This window comes from Diabrotica virgifera, chromosome 5 (genome assembly GCF_917563875.1).
Source record: "Diabrotica virgifera virgifera chromosome 5, PGI_DIABVI_V3a".
Taxonomy (NCBI): Eukaryota; Metazoa; Arthropoda; class Insecta; order Coleoptera; family Chrysomelidae; genus Diabrotica; species Diabrotica virgifera.
Genome location: NC_065447.1, coordinates 150,208,750 through 150,227,539, shown reverse-complemented (window position 1 = coordinate 150,227,539; position 18,790 = coordinate 150,208,750). Strand labels below are relative to the sequence as shown.

The 18,790-nt window shown below is 32.2% G+C and overlaps 1 protein-coding gene and 1 long non-coding RNA gene across 2 annotated transcripts in view; both read left to right on the top strand.

Moving 5' to 3' along the window:
• Positions 1 to 18,790, top strand: part of LOC126885494 (NFX1-type zinc finger-containing protein 1-like) — a gene marked incomplete at its 3' end in the record, with an annotated part of 372,388 nt that overhangs the window by 11,521 nt on the left and 342,077 nt on the right.
• LOC126884507 (uncharacterized) lies at positions 2,518 to 5,211 on the top strand. The gene is made up of 3 exons (XR_007698072.1): positions 2,518 to 3,001; positions 3,060 to 3,254; positions 5,030 to 5,211. It is a non-coding gene; the product is annotated as an uncharacterized LOC126884507 (long non-coding RNA).

The following is an 18,790-nucleotide window of genomic DNA, read 5'->3' as shown; positions in this document are numbered from 1 at the left end:
CGGTTTAGAATGCATATTTTTGAAAAAAAGGTATAATTTAGGAAAATCAGAATTTTTAGAATTATCGTACTTTTCATTTTCTTTTGATAATAACTCCAAAAATACTCAATATACGTAAAAAATGATAAATAACTAAATTTTAGTATTTTCTGTAACAAATACTTTACCCATTTTACTATTTTCGTAGAGTAAAAAATAACCGAGATAGAAACGTTTAAAATTTCAATTTTGCTGCGAGAACCATGTAACCGGGGCCATTTAACCTTTTATTTAAAAAAAAATAAGAGGTATAAATGACTATTTTGACGTTTTTTAATAGCTCTTGGAATAAAATTTTAAGCAGTTAATAGATGAACTTGCTACTTTAAAATTTAACGGAGTTATTTACAAAAAAAACAATAACATTTTTTAGAAAATTTTTTAAATGATACATTTTGAAACATTTTTGGTGCATAAACAAACTTTAATGCTATCAACTTGTTCGAGCACTTATTTGATAGATATTTCAATGAGCTTTGACAAATGTTTAATAGGTTTATGTTATAAAATGCATCATTTTCCCGGTATTTAAGCTTGAATACTTAGATTTGGGTACTCGACGAAAGAAATATACATTCAATTACCTATAACTCACTTTCAGTTAACATTGAAAGGTTTTTCTAATAAGGAATTTATTTTATTTTTTATTAGCCTCAATTTTGACAATAATAACTTTTTTGTAAAAACTTATAGTTTTTGAGTTATTTATGAAAAATCGGTTAAAAACATGCATTTTTCTCACGAAAAATTAAAATCTTTGATCTTTAAAAACTCAAAAAGTTTTGATTTATTTTAATAACTTTATATAACAAATTTTGCTTATAATTTGTCGCTCTATCGAATTGTGGGGTTATTTTTTATAAAATAATTTTCACCCCCGAGGAGGGGTGGCATCCACCCCAGGGTAAAAGCGCAAGTTGGCACCATGTCACCTTTGTTCCTTGAGATATCCTCTAATCACTCACCAATTTTCGTGCAAATCGATGGAGGTTCAACGAAATCGGAGGTAATAGCTCATATTCACCTTCAGTGACTGCACTACATGAGTGATATTTGATATAACTGCTTACGTTATTGGCACCAAGTAACAAAAGTTTGATGTTTCCGCTTCACATTAACAAACTGTAAGCAAAGCCCATTAAAAGAATGCCGATACCAGGAACATTAAATTTTATAATAACGTTATTGTGTTTTGTCTAGAATACAATTTTAACGGAAATATCAGATGAAGCATAAATTCAAAAACTCAACTTAATTTTTGTTATTTTCGGATAAGTTTCGCAATAGATTGTTTTCGATTGGTTTTGTAAAGTGAGGTCTAAAAATATTCCTGTTTCTGGTAAAATTATCCAAGAAAAAGCATTAGAAGTTGCAAAGGAACTAAGTGTTGATATGAAAGCTTCTGGTGGATGGCTCGAGAAATTTTGTAAGCGACATAATATTTCCTTCAAATCCATATGTGGCGAAGCAGCTGCTGTAGATTTATTAGTGGTTTCTGACTGGAAGAAAAAACTGCTCACTTTAATTAAAGGATACTCTCCGCGAGACATTTTTAACGCAGATGAAACGGGAATATTTTTTAGAGCTTTACCCAACAAAACTTATACCCTGAAAGGAGAAAGATGCACTGTAGGTAAGGCTTCCAAAGAAAGAATCACAATACTTATTTGCACCAACATGATAGGGGACAAAGAAAGGCCACTCGTAATTGGGAAAAGTAAAAACCCCCGTTGTTTCAAGGGTTCACACATAGAAAAATTACCTATCGAATGGTATAGCAATAAAAAGTCGTGGATGACAAGGGAAATCATGACAGACTGGCTAAATAAATTTGATAGAATAATGCAGAGAGAAAATCGAAAAATTCTTTTGTTTCTAGACAATGCCAGGTCTCATCCACAACTTGTTTTATCCAATGTTAAACTAATATTTCTACCGCCAAATACTACATCAGAATGCCAAACCCTGGATCAAGGGATTATAAAATGTTTTAAAACATACTACTAGTGGAGTCACTGAAGGTTTTCACCTCCAATTTCGTTGAATTCATCGATTTTCATGGAAATTGGTGAGTAGTTAGAAGATATTTCAAGGAACAAAGGTGACATGATGCCAACTTGCGCTTTTACCCTGGGGGCGGATGCCACCCCTTCTCGGGGGTGAAATTTTTTTTTAATAAAAAAAATACCAGAAATCTATAGAGTGGCAACTTCTAAGCAAAATTTGTTATATAAAGTTATTAACATAAATCAATACTTTTTGAGTCATTAAATACCAAAAACTTTATTTTTTCTTAAAAAAATGCATGCTATAAAGCTGTTTTTCACGTATTACTCAAAAACTATAAGCTTTTGTAAAAAAAAACTATTATTACCAAAATTAAAGATAATGAGTACGTTCGGACGACCATAGCGGCTGACTGTCAGCAGAAATCAGCTGAGTGGTTGTATCCAGCCGTGATAGGGAAACAAGAATCTACAGGTCAAGCAAGTCTCGTAAATTTCACGATTGCGAGCCACGCTTCACGCAACCGTGTTTGCGTACTTGTGTTTCGAGTTGCGTGGTCTTGCGGAGTTACATTTACCAAATTTAAATCCGTTCCAACATGCTGTCAAAATTAAATCAATATGTCAATATGGCTACTGGGTGTAAAAGATAAATCTTATTCTATCTGTTCTTAATGAGTTTTAGATAATTTTAGTTGTATTTCTTTGTAATTTTGTGTTGTACAAAGATTAATTTAACATTTTCTCTGGAAGTATTAATTTAGAAAGATAATTATGCTTCATTGGTGTTGTGTTTTGAAGTGTGAAATGCAAAGTAATTGTGATAAAGTTCACTTTTAAACTGAACTAAATAAGGTATCTGAGAGACAACAATGGTTAAATGCAATACAATGTACAGGTTTTACTAGCGAAATGAAAATTTTCCTGTCCTGTCTGCTGTAATCATTTTATATCTGGTAAGTTACAATTACAACAGTAACGATTTTTGAAGATGTTAACATTTTAATCTTATAGGAAAACCAGCCGACTTAATCGATAATAACAATCTCCAGATTGGGTTCCTTCAATAAATATGGGCTATAAACACAATGAAATAAGTTCCCCAAAATCTAAAATGGAGTGGTATCAAAGGAGAATTAAAGGAAAAAATATTCATATTGAAATTATTTATAAGGCACTGGACTGTCTTAAATTCTACAATAATACTAGGTGGGTAAATGATTTTAGACATTTTTCATTAAGAGTAGATTAAGATTAAGTAGATTTTCATTCAGTAGATTTAAGACTTGTTTACACAGGTAGAGTAATGATGCAAGTACTTGATAGAGTAGAGTAACTCTACCTGTAAAAATGCTCAGCACAGTAGAATAGCTGGTAGAGTGTATAGTTGGAGTTAAAGTAGAGTGACTAGCAACCTATGGCAAAGTAACTACTCTATGACCACCACTACTGCCAAAATGTCTACTCGGCTGCACACTCTACCCATGGAACACGCTCAATTATGGCAGAATAGAGTAGGTAGGAGAGTACATGGGGGCGCTGTCATTCTGGCTGGAATTGTGTTTTGTGTAAATAGTGAAAATGAAGTTCACCGAAGATGAAACTTTAAAACTTGTAGAGCTATAATACGGCGAATACCAGTGTTTATGGAATTTAGGTAGTGTATACTACAGAAATAAAAGTTTGCAGCAAGCTGCGGAGGATGAAATCGTCGAAAGAATAGCAAAGGGGGCTTTGGAGTAAACGAGCTTAAGCAAAAAATTAAGAATTTAAGGTGCACTTATAATCAAGAGTGTTTAAAAATACAAAAATCGGTTTCACTATACTAGCATCAGTAATATACTTGTACTCTCCTCATGTGAATGGTATCAAGCCATTTTTGGTAGAGTACTACCGCTACCCTACTCTCCTCAAAACTCTACCCATGTAAACAAGTCTTTAGAAACAGTGGAAAATGAGGTAGCTAGTAGAGTAAAATATACTGGTTTAGCAAATTACAATGTTTTAAGGTAATACAGTAGCGATAAACAGGTAGCCAAAACGTGTTCCAAGATTGTCACTGTAATTTTGAATATTTTTTCGAGGCATTTGGCACACGTATTCGTAAAATAATAAAGAATGGCGGTACAGAGCCCAATTTGAAAAATATATTAATATGTGGAAATTACTCTGTAATTATACAATATTTAAAAAACGAGCCTGTACCGCCATTAAGAAGAACAAAAAAATACACTTTCTTCAAATAAACTTTTTTTTCCGATGCCTAGATTTTGTGTAATTTTGGAACTACTAATGAAATAAAAAATTTTAGTAGTTCCAAAATAACACAAAATCGGATAAAAAAGTTGTATTTGAAGAAAGTGTATTTTTTTGTTCTTCTTAATGGCGGTACAAGCTCGTTTTTTTTATATTGTATTTAATTACAGAGTAATTTCCACATAATAATATATTTTTCAAATTGGGCTCTGTACCGCCATTCTTTATTATATTACGAATATGTGTGCCAAATATCTTGAAAAATATTCAAAATTACAGCCGCAATCTTGGAACACATTTTCGCTACCTGTTGATCGATACTGTTTCCTCTTAAGATAGTTTTAATAGTTATTTATGATATAAGTATTAAAAGTACAATTTTAAGACGCGCATGTGAAAGTTAACTTGAAAAAATAATTTTATTAATGTTTTGACTTCCACATCAGATGTCATTGTCAAAATACAAAATATTTATTATTATTAGGTTTGTTCTAGCAAACAGTCAAACTAGTCAAAAACCATCAGCAAACAGTTGGTCAGTAAAAGAACATAATACAGTCACCAGTGCGATCCCCTCTACTCGCGCTGGTCCACTATTCGCTGATGGTTTCAAACTGATGCTAGAACAAACCTATTATTATTATGCATATCATTATCTGTAAATAATATTTCTTCTGATTGTTAATTGTAAAGGATAGAAAAATTACCATTTATTTCATTTTTTTTAGAATCAGCTGAGAGAAGTGGTCTACAAAAAACCAGGAAGGAAACGGAATATGTGGCTACGAAAGGCAAAAGAAAGGTTTACAAAGCAAATGTGACACATTTTTTTGAAATATTTAGGAATATCAGTAAATTGCATTAAAAAAATGTATGAAAAGATTTTGTTCAATAAAAATGTTTATATTTATCAAGGATGTATTATTTGGTATGGCCACATATCGTCAGTGATGTAATAATACATCCTATTTGTTTTTTCATGAGTTTTGTAAGAGAGACTAAAAACTTGTCTTAGGGTCACCTCCTGTTTTCATATGATATTTTTTGACTTGTTTTGTAGTAAATTAAACTATCTATGAACTACAAAACAAGTCAAAACTTACATATGAACACAGGAGGTGACCTTAAAACATGTTTTTCCATCTCTCATACAAAACTCATGAAAAAACAGATAGGAGGTATTGTCACATCAGCAAGGATGTACAGTGATAAGTGCCCTAATAACCGGCAAAATATGGGCAACATATTTAGTTGTGAGATAAAAAGAAATGAAACTAGTCGAGCTGGGAAATTTAGCGAAATTAACCTTTAAATTTACGTTATATTGATCCCACCTTTACACATATCGGAGGAGTATGTCAACTAAAACTGTCACTGTGACAGTGGTAGTTTCCAAACTCGTCTGATACGTCTGAAGGTGGTACACAATCAATACAATCTAAATGTATAAGTTAATATCGCTAAATTTCCCAGCTCAACTAGTTTCATGTCTTTTTATCTCACTACTTAATACATCTTTTGTGCTATTTTGCCGGTTATTAGAGCGCTCATCACTGTATTTCTGGTATATCCAGGGAATGTCTACAAAATATATTTTGAATGTCCAGAGAACATTCGTGGACATTCATGGAATGTTCCAATAAGACATTCAGGTAATGTTTAAAATGCTGACACAGGATGTTCAGGGAACATGTTTTCGGGGATATTCCAGGAATTTTTCAATGTCTGTGTACCTTCTATGGACCTATATGGAATATTTTGGTGTTATTACCGCCGCACTCCACTTGCGATTTGTAATCAGGAAGATTGAACACATTGTTTCAAATACAAGTCAATCCATTTGTGACTAAATAATCATGGATTGACTTCTATTTGAAAGAATGTGTTCAATCTTCACAACTACAAATCGCAAGTGGAGTCCGGCGCTTAGGGCTACTTCCTCTTCGGTATTATGTATTATACTACAGAAATCAGGAACTTTCCTTCTAAATATATGTATGCATCTTGGCCATCAAACATATTCTTCCAAACATTTTTTTAAGGGGTTACATAGGTCTTGTGGGTAAAAAAGTGACTTTAAAAAAATTATATCTCGAAAACTAAAATTTATTTTTATTTATAATTGGAACATGTAAAAGTATAGTACTTAAGGTAGTCTCAAAAAAAGTTTCAGCCAAAAATATTCATTTTTGTAGAGTTTAAGTTTTTTTGCGTTGGCAGCATAACTAGTCTCATCTGAAATCAAAAAGTTTCTTGTAGTTTATACCTCTGGCTAGAATATGAACGAAGGAATTAAAAAAAAATAAATTTGAAGATTTTACATAAGTTTAAACACATTTTTGACCCCAATTTTTCTCATTTTTAAAGTAGTTTTTTTTTATAAAACAAAAATGACCTCATCTAATAAAAAATCCTTTGTTCATTCACTAGCCAGAGGTATAAACTACAAGAAACTTTGATTTCAGATGAGACTGGACTTGTTATGCTGCTCACTGCAAAAAAGGGCTGTTGTGGAAAAATTGCAGTCAACTCTACAAAAATGAATATTTTTGGCTGAAATTTTTTTGAGAGTACTATACTTTTACATGTTTCAATTATAAATAAAAATAATTTTTAGTTTCCAAGATATAATTTTTTTAAAAAGTCACTTTTTTTACCTGCAAGACAACAACTTAACAAATTGTTGATTTCAAATTGTAACAATTGTTTTGCAAAGTATGCTGCCTTCTTGTATTTTCTGTGTTATCTTCATCATACAATTACTTCATCTAAAAACTTTCTGCGATATATTCGCAACAACAAAAACAAACAAAACAAAAAAAAAATAAAACAAAAGTTTAACCACCTTCACACCACAGAATCAAGCAATCAAGTTACACAAATTTTCAAACACCTCACCCGACACAGCGTCTCAAGTACGATTGCGCGAATTGGTAAATATAACTCCGCACGACCACGCAACTCGAAACACAAGTACGCAAACACGGTTGCGTGAAACGTGGCTCGCAATCGTGAAATTTACAAGACTTGCTCGACCTGTAGATTCTTGTGATAGACAAAGCTTAGTAAATCTCTCAGCGGCTGACTTCCAGCAGTGACGTCTGACAGCTACTGCGGTCCAGCCGCTGTGGTCGTCCGAACGCACCCAATAAAACATTTAATACACTCCCCACTTAAAGAACTAAACTAATGTTATTTCAAAGTGAGGTATGGGTAATTGAATGTATATTTTTTTCGACGAGTACTCAAATCTAAGTATTCAAGCTTATGGTAGGGGAGCCCAAGCGGGGATTTTTGCAGTTACTCGAGCGCGTCAGATTATCATATGGGGAGAAACCTGGTATCTTGCAGATGTACCTCTACCATATATTGGCTCTTAACACAGGGGAGTTCGTTAAGGGGGGCCCGAAAAAAAAATCTATCCTTAAAAAAACTCGAAATTGTCAGATTAAGATAAGGTACGTTAAGTACACGCCATGATACTACGACAACCAGAGATAAAGCCACTTCGAGAACAACTTTTAACCGGTGACGTCAGCGCCTGACAAACTTTTACGGAGACTTATGGGAAAGCATAGAGTTTTATACGGTTTTATACATTCTCGTCTTATTAAATAACTGAAATTGTCGTTCGTCTGTTCTGTTACACTGTTTAATTTATACTTCGATGAATTATTGTAATCATACAAGTATGTAAAATAATACAATATATTATGTAGGTATTGTACTAAAAAACGTAATAGTTTTTTCACTGTAAAAATTTAAGAGGTTTCTTGACATGCAGAAAACTTTAAATAAATCGCGTCAAATAAAAGATGGTTTAACAAATAATAAAAAAACTAAAGTTTCAAAAAAGTATTAAAATTATAAAAACAAAATTAAGTAGATAGATTTAGATGGATTTAAAGAGGTGGCCGTTTAGCCTATTCCGCTGCTACTTTTTCAGATCTATTGTGGTCCTCTAATTCTAGATTACATTCTTTAGTCTGGCCCTTTTTAAAAGGTCCAATAAGCCCCCAATTCGCACCGCACATTCTTCTACATTTGCCCAAGGACATAGTAGCTTTCTGTGTGGTTTTCAGGATGTGAGTATTCCATTTAAGCATATGATCAGTATAAACCCCAAAGTATTTTGTTTTTTTGGCAAATGAAATCTCTGTTCCTCCCAGCGCACCACCGGTAGTTTTAAGCCTTCTAGTGCTCCACTAAAAAGTGATATTTAAAATTATTTACCACTAATAACTTGCATCCACGTTCACTCATTACGAAATCTGTTACAAGTATTTCAGCCATTTTAACAAAATTTATTTCGACTTTATCATGTAACTCGTCCAAGAGACAATACATAAATGATGAATAACTTTTACACCACCTTCAAAGAGGGTAATTTATACAAGTACATACCTGGAATACCGGTATTAGATTATCAACATCGTTAAGAATTTTTAAAAAAATGAGAGTTACAAATTCACCGGTAGTTGATGGGTTATCGAAAAATTAACTCAGGGCCAGAGTTACCAGTTGGCCTATAATTAGGATGGGGGATTAAAATAGTTACGAATTCACCGGGACCCGCAATATTAACTCTGGTTAAAGCAACCATCAAAGCAAGAGTAGGTGGAGGCTGTCCACAAGGAGGAGTTCTGTCACCTCTACTTTGAGCAACCTTGGTAGATGATCTCAAAAATCTCTCCACATAAGACTTTTTTGTCTAGGATACACTGACGATATATCAATCGTAATCAGGGGCAGGTTTGCCCAGCTGGTGTCTGGGAGAATGCAAGAAGCCCGAACTATAGTTGACAACCGGTGTAAATAAGAGAGACTGATAGTCAATGTTCAGAAAACAAATCGCCAACTGCACCAAAAGGACAGCACTAGAAGGCTTAAAACTACCGGTGCTGCGCTGGGAGGAACAGAGATTTCATTTGCCAAAAAAACAAAATAACTTGGGGTTTATACTGATCATATGATTAAATGGAATACTCACATCCTGAAAACCACACAGAAAGCTACTATGTCCTTGGGCAAATGTAGAAGAATGTGCGGTGAGAATTGGGGGCTTATTGGACCTTTTAAAAAGGGCCAGACTAAAGAATGTAATCTAGAATTAGAGGACCACAATAGATCTGAAAAAGTAGCAGCGGAATAGGCTAAACGGCCACCTCTTTAAATCCATCTAAATCTATCTACTTAATTTTGTTTTTATAATTTTAATACTTTTTTGAAACTTTAGTTTTTTTATGATTTGTTAAACCATCTTTTATTTGACACGATTTATTTAAAGTCATGTCAAGAAACCTCTTAAATTTCTACAGCGAAAAAACTATTACGTTTTTTAGTACAATACTTACGTAATATATTGTATTATTTTACATACTTGTATGATTACAATAATTCATCAAAGTATAAATTAAACAGTGTAACAGAACAGACGAACGACAATTTCAGTTATTTAATAACACGAGAATGTATAAAACCGTATAAAACTCTATGCTTTCCCATAAGTCTCCGTACAAGTTTGTCGGGCGCTGACGTCACCGGTTAAAAGTTGTTCTAGAAGTGGCTTTATCTCTGGTTGTCGTAGTATCATGAGTACACGCAAAAGAGTGTATATTTAAAAAATCTGACAATTTGAGCCGGGTGTAAGGAAATGGGTTAGTCCCAAAGTTTCACAAGAAAAAAGCGAATATTTCGCGAAATGAATGACAGATCGAAAAACTAAAAAATATGTGCTCAATATTTTTTAAAAATCTATCGAATGACATCAAACATGACTTCCCACGAAGAGGGGTGGGGGGTAAATTTAATATTTTAAATACGAATCCCGCGATATTTCGTGAAATGAACATCATATCGAAAAACTGTAAAATACACTTATTTAATATTTTTGGAAAATCTATCGAATGGCACCAAACACGACCCCCCACGGAGGTGGAGTGGGGGGTTACTTTAAAATCTTAAATAGGAGCCCCATTTTTTATTGCAGATTTGGATTCCTTATGAAAAAATAAGTAACTTTTATTCGAAACATTTTTTCGAATTATGCATAGATGGCGTTTTAATCGGAAAAACGATTATTGGAAATGGAAAATTAAATTAAAAAATGGCAAGCGCCCACTAAAATGAAAAACTTTACTTAACTTTTTTTGGTTTTAGGACCTACTCTTCACAACCCAATAGGTCCCCATAACGCTCGAGTGACTGCACATTTAGCATACTTTGCTCCCCTACCATTACATAACGGGAAAACGATGCATTTTATAGAATATACTTGTTAAGCAGTTGTCAAAGTACTTAGGAGTACCTATCAAATGAGCTCCAGTAGAAGTTAGTGGCATCAAAATTAAGCAAGTTATGATGAAAATAAGAGAACCTGTTTGATTTTTTTAGGAAAATGTGAAAAATAAAACATAAGCCATTTCCACAAAAAATAAAATTTGTAGTAATCCTCACAAGAATTTCTTTAGGTTAATATAGTTAATGAGTTCAATAATTTTCACCGGTTTAGAATGCATATTTTTGAAAAAAAAAAGATACAATTTAAAAAAATCAGAATTTTTAAAATTATCGTACTTTTCATTTCCTTTTGATAATAACTCCAAAAATACTCAATATACGTAAAAAATGATATTTACTTTGATTTTAGTTTTTTCTGTTCCAAATACTTTACCCATTTTACTATTTCCGCAGAGTAAAAAATAACCGAGACAGAAACGTTTAAAATTTCAATTTTGCTGCGAGAACCATGTAACCGGGGCCATTTAACCTTTTATTGTCAAAAAAGTGAGAGGTTTAAAAGACTAATTTTGACATTTTTAATAGCTCTTATAATAAATTTTTAATTATTTTTTAGGTGAACCTGATATCTTAAAAATTAACGGAGTTATTTACAAAAAAAGACAATAACATTTTGTGGAAAAATTTTTAAAAGATACATTTTGAAACATTTTTGGTGCATAAATTTTAATGCTATCAACTTGTTCGAGGGCTTATTTGATAGATATTTCTATAAACTTTGACACATGTTTAATACGTTTATGTTATAAAATGCATCATTTTGCCGGTATTTAAGCTTGAATACTTATATTTCGGTAATCGACGAAGAAATATACATTCAATTACCTATAACTTACTTTTAGTTAACATAGAAAGGTTCTTCTAGTAAGGAGAAGTTCTTTTTTATTAGCCTCAATTTTGATAATAATAACTTTTTTATAAAAACTTAAAGTATTTCATTTATTTATGAAAAATCGGTTAAAAACATGCATTTGTCTCACGAAAAATTAAAATCTTTGATCTTTAATAACTCAAAAAGTTTTGATTTATTTTAATAACCGTATATAACAAATTTTGCTTATAATTTGCCCCTCTATCGAATTGTGGGGTTATTTTTAATAAAATAATTTTCACCCCCGAGGAGGGGTGGCATCCACCCCCAGGGTAAAATCGCAAGTTGGCACCATGTCACCTTTGTTCCTTAAGATATCCTCTAACCACTCACCAATTTTTCGAAGGCTACTGTCGCCAATGGACGAATATGATTCTACGAAGGAGATTGAGAAGTCTATAAATATTACCAACGCCTTAATATGGACCGTAACTGCATGTAAAAAAGTGCAACTTAAAACAATTAATAATTGCTTTCTTAAAGCTGGATTCAGTTCACAGATCGATATTGCGCCTGAAGAAGAAGATTCTGATGACCATCTTCCACTTTCTGATTTATCAAAAATAAACAAAGACTTTTTTTTCTACAGATTTATTAACTTATACGAAAAAAAATGGAACTTTGTTGACAGAAAATCCCGATATAAGTATTCAAGAGTGTGTACTAGAGTTTCAGGTGAACCAGAACCAGGCTGTTGTAACATTATCAGAAAGTGAAAGTGACGACGAAGAAATGAATAGTTCGAATATAAAAGACATTAATGAAGCCGCCTACGAAAACCTTAAAGACATTGAAACATTTTTTGTGTTAAAGGGAAATTCTAGTTTGGCCCAACTCGTCTCTGAACTTGTAGATTCGGTAGAAACTCAAATTTCCAAAAATAAATTTACTAATCTAAAGCAAACCACCCTCCATAGTTTTTTATAGAATAGAATAGAAATATGCTTTATAGACCAGTAAGGATCTGTTTTTAGGTGGACATGAGAGGTGGCATTCAGATTTTTGCGGATAAAGTTAGGTGATAAGTTCGTTAATAATAATTGATTTATGCTCCTTCTCAAATATGCCCGGAACATTAATAAAAAAAAAATAAAATATTTAAAAATTTCAAAAAATTTCGTTTTTTTTTCTACTTTCTTTGCTTATAACTTTAAAACGATTCATTCTGGAAGAAAGTCGTATAGGAATAAAACAAAGATAATTAAATTTTCTATCAGATGCGATTGGTTAAAAAGGTCTTAATTTATCACCCTTACTGCAAAATAGCAATAAATATAAAATAAGGGGGCAAAACAATCCTGTCCTTATTCAATGATTTTCCATCACTTAGGTTACACTTGGAACGTTCCTAATTCGCTTAGAAAATTTTTGTAATGTGCTAAAACCGTACACCAAATTTCATTAAAATTGACTTTTTTTGAATAATAATTTTTGACTAGATTTTGAATAAAAATTTTTGCAATCTAAAATTTCTTAAAAAATTTAAAAAATATTACCTTTTCTGCAATATAGCAATAAATACAAAATAAGGGAGCAAAATACGCCTGTTGTTATTCAATGTTTTTAACCACTTTGGTGGCACTTAGAACCTTAGTAATTCACTTAGGGAATTCTTTGTAACATACTTAAACCGTGTACCAAATTTCATTAAAATTGACCTAATAGATTTTGCATAATAAATTTGCAATCTAAATGTTTTTAACAAAAATTTTTTAAAATCTTTCTGAACAAAAAGTAGACCATTTAGAAGTTGTTTAATTTTTTTGCATATAAAGAGGTGCTCTACCTATCTAATACACTTTACAGAATTAAAATCGGATTATTTAAGCGGCCTCAGCAATGTTTTAAACTTATAAACAATTGTTTTAAAAAATTTTTTATTTCATTAGTAGTTCCAAAATGACACAAAATCTAGGCATCGGATAAAAAAGTTTATTTGAAGAAAGTGTATTTTTTTGTTCTTAATGGCGGTACAGGCTCGTTTTTTTATATTGTATTTAATTACAGAGTAATTTCCACATATTAATATATTTTTCAAATTGGGCTCTGTACCGCCATTCTTTATTATATTACGAATACGTGTGCCAAATAACTCGAAAAAATATTTAAAATTACAGCCGCAATCTTGGAACGCTTTTTGGCTACCTGTTGATCGCTACTGTATCACCTTAACAAATTAATATGGAGGGACCATTTAAGGTTACTGTCTAAAAAAATACCAAGAAATTTTACAGAATCAACAGTACTGATCTGGCTGTTATTAAGAGGTAATGGTTGAAGAGCTCTTTATAAGATAATGCTACTGTTTTATCTACGTTAAACGAGAATAAATTAGAGTCAGACCAGGTTTTTATTGTAAGTAGATCAGAAGTTATAGTAGCATGAAGAGTTGCAATATTTGAGTTGCTCCAAGTGATACTGGTACCATCAGCAAAAAGAAATATTTTTCCATCGATTTTTAAACTAGTGATGTCCATCCGATAGGATAGGGTCCATCCGATCTACGTGGTCTCTCCACATGCGTCGTCGCGCTCTTGTCCATCTCACTACGTCTTGAACGCCTAGCTCTCTCAATGTGTCTTCGTTTCGTATTCTATCTCTGAGTGTGATACCTCTTATGGATCTTAGGGTTTTCATCTCTGTTGTTCTCATTATTTGTTTGGTCTTTGTTGTCTCGGCTCTTGTCTCAGCTGCGTATGTCAGTACGGGTCTAACACATGTCTTATAAATGCGGACTTTGCTTTCGGTGCTCATATATTTATTCCGCCAGATTATATCCCTCAGGAAACCAGATATTCTCGCTGCTTTCATTGCCTGCTGTTTTGATTCTTGCCACAGATGCCTGTCGCTAGATATTTCCACACCTAAGTGATTGTGAGTATTAGAAATCCATAAACTACTAACCGATTGTGAGTAAAATAGTATACAAACCTCGCGGGAACTCATCCTAGCCCCGCGTCTGTAGTTTACCTCGGTGCTTCGCACCTCGGTAAACTACCTTGCCGCTCGGCTGAAATAGAGTACTTTCCCGCTAGGTATATAATATACTATAAATCAATATAACAATTTACTGTTTTTTACCATTCTGCAAAATACAGGGTGTTTTATAAATAAACCTTAAAATGTATAAATACTTACGTAATAGAAAATAGATATTGTACAGGGCGTCAATAAGTTATATTTCATGAATGAAATACCATGATGTCACTTTTACTTTTCCTCCCTAGGGGAGGTACGACAAAAGTTGCACTACTTTGGTCACTGCAATCAGGTCCGGAAAAGTATACTTTCGGTAGAGGTAGGTGGAAAATCTTTTTTTTTTTTGTAAAAAGGATAGTCATTCCATTCTCACAAAGAAGATTACTTATCAGACCACAAGTCAAAGAAATATATAATATTGGTAGCCTAATTTATCTAAATGGAATTACACCCTTGAATGGAAAATTTCGAACTGAATGAATTGGAGTACTTAACAAGTTATTAAATGTAGCTTCTCATCCCACATTTATGAAGTAATAAAAAAATTATTTTGACTTAATTTCATCATTTTTACCTAAGAATGTTAAAAATTAAAATATAGGTGAAAAACTCGACTCTAATAATAAAAACGAATAAGCAAAACATTGTCAAATGAATCAGTTTCAATCGTATGTTATATTCTAGAAAAATAAACTTCAACGTAAAATTTTCCATTAGACAAATAAATTCTCTAATTGGTTTTCTATAAAAAAAGCATTTCATTATCTCCTTCATAATAAAAAACTTTCTTATCGGTAATCCCAGTCATGATACTCTTTTTAATCATCTTCGTCACAATAGCAAAACTCTCTTATCAGTAATTCCATTGCAAATAAAATATGAGGAAACAGCACAATGATAACCGAATAATGTTATAATTTATCTACATCTACTATTACACCAGTCTATCCGGCAAAAAAATCATTGAATTGACATAAAAAATCTTATATAGTGATGAGTGCGCTAAAAACCGGCAAAATAACGCAAAAGATGAAAAACATACTAGGTTGTGAAATAAAAAAAATTAAACTAGTAGAGGTGTAAAATTATCGAGAGGAACCTATAAATTTGCATTATATTACAGTTTCCCACCCACAAGTATCGGAGGAGAATGACAACTGTCACTGTGACAGGATAATTTTACGTGGGTTATTTAACGTTTAAAGGTGGGAAACTATGTAATGTAATGTAAATTAAGAGGTTCCTATCGATAATTTTACACCACTACTAGCTTCATCCCTTTTTATTGCACAACGTATTATGTTTTCCATCTTTTACGTTATTTTGACGGTTATTACCGCGCATATGAGAGCAACCGTAGGATATTTCCTCCGGCCTCCGAATTCTATCCTACTGCATGGATTTTAATCAAATTTTGGGGATAGCCTCTATTTATCTCCTACCCTATGCCGATGTGCGCTTTTATCTTTGGGGTGGTTCCCACCTCTTCTCTGGGGTGAAACATGTTTTTTTCAAAATAGTCAAGTGGCTAGAAAACCTAGTTCTAAGCGAAAACTATTGTATAATTTTTTTTTGGAAACTCAATATCTTTTGAGTTATTCGTGATTGAATATTTGCCATTTTCATTGAAAAATGTAACCTTTTCTAACGGTTTTTTGCAAATACCTTAAAAATGATGCATCTAACAAAAAAAAAACTGTATAAAACATTTTTGTAGCTTATAAAAAATTAAAGAGACGATTCCTCATAAATCTTATAGTTATAATTAGACTTAGGCAAATATGCAAATAAAAAGTTATGAAATAAGCGCAAAAATATGCAATATTTTACGCAAAAATATGCATGTTTATCCAGAAAATATGCATCTAACAAAATATTAACTAACATTTTTACCTATGTATTTTACAAACGTAAAGTAAGTAAGTAAAAACGCAAGTTTATGTAATTAAATATTTCAGTTTAAATATTTTAACAAATAAAGGATATTATTTCGAATTGTCGTAACAAGAAATAATTATTAAATGCTGTTTTGGAGGGGTATATAATATAGTGTGACCAACTAGTCCGAAAAATCCGGGACATGGCCCGAATTACGAAGTCGTGTCCCGGCGTCCCGGACAAGGCTTCCGGGCCATCCGAATTTTCAACGTTTTGGTAAAATTCTATTTTGAAATTTTGAATACGTTACTCTTCTAAGAATTCTCATCAGATTGAATTGGTGGGACGAAAAAATTCGACAATTTCTAGAGTGTAATACTAATACCACATCCAAAACGCATGCATTTTATATCGTGGTATTATAGTTCTACGAAAACTAAAACGATGGCCTTTTTTTCATTTCTGTATTTTAATTATCGTCTTGTGAAAAAAATGGCCCGATTTTCATTGAAAAGTCCCGGATTTCGGGTATTTTTTTAGCCTTGTCCCGGATTCGACTGAAGTGGAGTTGGTCACACTAGGTATATACCTCACAAAGGGAACCATGTATCTCTCCAACCCTAACCTCCGATCCCTATCCGGGTGAAACTGAAACGTACCTAACCTAAGGGCGTTTATGCTCTTCTCTGAACGAATTGAAATGTAGATGTCTCTCATTTTCGTTTTGCAGCGAATTCTTTTAAAAATATTATAAAAATCGATGTAGGAATCTTAAAATTATCAAAATATTTTAACTTTTATTTGCATAACAATTACAATATTTAAATTATTAAATATTCAATAAAAATTGGTGCAGTAATCTTGAAATTATCAAGAAATGACTGCGCAAGAAGGAAGAACTCCCAAATATTTACAGGAGGCCTCAAACTTTTCTTTTTATATTTAAAGAAAAAATGCTATTAACATAAATTAAAAGCAGTTAATTAATTAAGTGCAATATATATGTTTTTGTGTTTAGTAAAATAAAGGCCAACTAACTATTGTTCAAGACAAAAGTAAGAGAGAAGATTTCTTGCGAAGCAGCCTTGTGTTCACACTTATTAAAAATATTCTCAATTTTTGAAATGTTTGTTTGTACCACCGTGTAAATATTTAAAATAAAATAACAAATAACACGTAGGTACTTACGATTTTGCCACAAAATGAGCAATAAACTTTATCCATATTCATAAGTACCTCTTTGTAAGGTTTTATAATAGTTGAAGCACTTTCAAATTTTATTACAGTTTATTTTCGGCATATTCAAAGCACAATTATTCACAATTACAAAGACACGTCTTCACGGCTTCAATTTTTCGACTTATTAACAACAAAAGTGAAATTGGCCGTTAAAATAAAAATTTTTACCTAGAGATATAAACTGGCAGATTATGGAACCCTTATATTCAAGGACAAAACTATAAGCCGCTATCTTTTATTAGTTACTACTTTCGATACCAAAAATTTGAATACCAAGAGATTATAAAAAAAATATTGAGATTTCCAAGCTATTTGTTACAATAATATAAACATAGTTACAGCCAAAATTTCAAATTATATGCACTTTATGCACACTTTTATAAAATATGCAAAATTTTACATCTTTGCATATTTTTTGCATAATATGAAAATATGCAATTTGCATATTTGCCTAAGTCTAGTTATAATACAAAAATATATTATGGTACCTAGGTGAAAAGTGATTTTTTTGTGCATACATCAGAGTATACATCAGAATCGTATTGTAGTCTTATGTTTTGTGAACATTTTGTTTTTTGATTGTCTCTGATATCACTAGAAACAAAAAAAATAGAGGGTTTTGTAATTTAACATGTGTTTTAAACGAAACAAAAGTTTGAGACACCTTGTAGGAAGGAAAAGGCACAAAGGTTAGTAGGGTTAAGGATCCTATCCCGTTCCTAATATGAGACCCCTGTCTCTAGAGTCTTGTAAGTGCTGCAGCCTGGTGAGTGGCGTAAAAACTAAGCTCTGGTAGTGTTTCCAGTAGGCTGTGAATAAATCGGGTGTATGTGATTTAGTATAACCAGTTAGTGAAGTTTTTAAGTTTTTTGCTAGTCAAAAGTTTTTTAATCGGTGTAGCTCAAAATGATGTTTTATTTTTAAGGTGATAGAAAAAAATCACCTTAGTAATTAGTTGATAGCTACTTAAATTGGTTAGAGAAACACGCAGTTGTAGTGTCGCAAAAACCCATCCTAAACTCAAAATACGGACTAAAAATTTACACGTGGTTCCTCCTAATATGAGACCCTCAAGTATGCCTAATATGAGATATCTCATATTAGGGTACTCTAATGTTTTGAGTATAACATCATGTCTTTTTACTATTTTATTGGGAAATAAGCCGCAATTTAAGTTAAAAATTAAATTTATTGACGTGTAGTCTTACAATATTTATTTTTA